This window comes from Eretmochelys imbricata, chromosome 2 (genome assembly GCF_965152235.1).
Source record: "Eretmochelys imbricata isolate rEreImb1 chromosome 2, rEreImb1.hap1, whole genome shotgun sequence".
Lineage (NCBI taxonomy): Eukaryota > Metazoa > Chordata > Testudines > Cheloniidae > Eretmochelys > Eretmochelys imbricata.
This window is the reverse complement of record NC_135573.1, coordinates 235,709,294-235,711,981: the sequence shown is the minus strand read 5'-3', so window position 1 is coordinate 235,711,981 and position 2,688 is coordinate 235,709,294. Positions and strand designations below refer to the sequence as shown.

Genomic DNA, 2,688 nt, shown 5'->3' with positions numbered 1-2,688 from the left:
GGGTTAGATAATCTAGACCTTAATATTTTGTTACCTCTTCTGTAGTTTCCTCTGCTGGGGATCAAGTGAGGCAGCTTTACAGGGCAGGATTTGAAATGTTCCTCTGTCACAGCCTAGATTATTGCTGAAGTACTCCCCTATGAAACCCACCATCTTGGATATATTAACTGAGTGACCTATTTGTGATGTGGTGCTGTCACCTTTGTTCAGCCTGTCCTCATCCATCCCTCCACGAATGCGAGTTGACACAACACCATTCTATTTTGTAGCGAGTAAGTTCTTTCCATTTCTGGCCAAAGTTTTCTCATGGGATCAGCACAGCACATTTTTGGTCTGCCCAGCAGTCACTCGTGGTCTCTGGGGATCCAGTCACTGATGCGGGTTGTCCACCAATTGTCTTGCCTGCGGACTACATGACCTGCCTATCTTCACTTTGCATTGTACATTTCCTGCACTACATTGGTCACCTCTGTACACCTTCTGATCTCCTCATTTGGTATATGATCACAGAGCAATATCTTACACATTCACCTTTGCATTGCTCTCTGGGTGACAGTGAATTTTTCTTCCTCCGCTTTCATTGTTGACCAGCTTTCTACTCTGTATATCAGAACAGCTAGCAGAACAGTGGAGTTAAACAGTTCTTTCCTTTTCTTCATGGGCAGCTCATCATCCATTAGAGACCACTTTATTTTGTTGAAACTTGCCCACCCAGCCTTTTGCCTCCTACTGCATTCCCCTTTGAATTAGTTCTCTGCTCCACTGCTGACCCAGATAAATACATTTGTCAGCCTCCTCAATTTCTCTCCTGTTTCCAGGGATGATTCCTTTTGCACAAAGCTCATTCTGCATCCACTGCCTCTTTGACGTGTTCACTTCCAACCCGATATGTGGAAGTGTTTGCAGTTACTGCAATTTGTTCTCCAGTTCCGCTGTGTCCTTTGCCAGTATTATACAGTCATCAGCGAAGAGAAGACATGTTAACAGTCCTTAGTCAATTCTGATTTCTTCTTCCCAGTTTAATTTCTTGAACAGCGACTCCAGTACTGCTGCAAACCACTTCAGTGAGATTGTTCCATTGTCTAACTCTTCTGTGTATAGTAATAATGCAGGGGACATTGAGTAATATCTCTGTCGAGCAATTGCGGTTAATTTTCTCCAGCAGGTTAATGTACCTCACATCTCTTCTGATTTCATTGAGCGTGTTGAATGCAGCGTTAATCTCTACAGAGTCAAATGCCTTTTTGTAGTTGACAAATGCAATACACAGTGGTACTTTGTATTCCTTGCATTTTTCGATGAGCTGCCGAACTGAATGGATGTGATCAATTGTCAAATACCCTGAGCAGAAACCAGCTTGTTCTCTGCTTTTGTGCATTTCAAGATCCATCTTAATTGGAGTATGATACGGGTGAAGACTTGAGAGGAGTGTGATCAGACTGTAGTTGCTTAGTTCTTCTGGATCACCTTTCTTCATCAATAGTATTTTTGATTTCTTCCATGCATCTGGAACACGCTTGCTATTGATGTAGGTGGTGAATCATTGCACCAATGCTTTGAAGATATTCCAGTCAAACATTGTCCACTCCCAGACTCTTCCCTCTCTTTATGTTGTGAACTGCATATTCAGTTTCTTCCCACATAACATCGGGAACTTCTTCCGTAACCTGCTGCCTTGACAGTGTACACTGGACATTGACATGCGAGGAATAGAGATCATTGTAGAATGTTGTACATATTTCATTCATCTTGCACCTCTCCAAAGTCCTTTCACCATTTTCATCTTTCAGCGCAGCCGCAATAATCTGTTTCAGCCTAACATCCTCATTCTACCTTCTTCAGACTCTCATTCTTTTCAGCCACCTCTCTCAACTGCTTTCTAAAGTCTTTGTGTGAAGTTCAAATTTCTTTGCAGTGTTCTGTATTCTTCACCCATTTTTCCTTCTAATTTCATGCAAGCCCTCCTCGCTATCAGATTCAGTTTCTTTGCTGATCCTCTGCTTGCGTCCCAGCATTTTCAATGACTTTGTCTTAGCTGCTGACATTATCTGCAAGAAACTCTTCATAGTCCTCATCTCAATGTCCTTGTTGACCTTGTACCCGAGGTCCATTTCACTCACTTCCTGGGCAAATGCCTCTTTGCTGAGGTGCCATTTTTGCTTTAGTTTATGGCATCAAGGCAAAGGAGTGTTTTGAAGAAAGCTTTGTAGACATTTATGGGGTGCACCTCCTGAGCATGAGAATCAGCGTGGGAGAAAGCAAGAAGGCACTTGTTTGCAAATATAACAAATGGGTGGTGGAGGCTACCAAAGGTGGGCGGATTTGGGATTGGAATTCAAATTTTGATAAGGAATGAGAGATGATAGGTAGGGTGGAGATGTGTTATGAAGGGCCTTGAAAGTGAAAACAAGCAACTTATGTTTGATATGATAGAGAAGGGGAAGTCAGCGAAGGGATTCAAAGAGGACTGTCATCATTGTAGCTAGCTTAGAGAATGTGTACAGTGGCATTCTGAATGGAGATGAGTGGGGCAAGAAGGCATTTGTCAAAGCCCGAAAAAAGGATATTGCCGTAATTGAGATGAGTTTTAGCAGTGTGGATGGATAAGAGAGGCATCTTGGAGATGTAACACAGCAAGAACTGGCCATATTTTGACAAAGCTGGGATGTGAGAACCTGGAGAAGTCTG

At 42.7% G+C, this 2,688-nt stretch overlaps 1 pseudogene; it reads right to left on the bottom strand.

Annotated features, from left to right (window-relative positions):
- Positions 1 to 217: 217 nt before the first annotated feature.
- On the bottom strand, positions 218 to 1,893 carry LOC144260203 (uncharacterized; annotated as a pseudogene).
- Between the last annotated feature and the right edge of the window lie 795 nt (positions 1,894 to 2,688).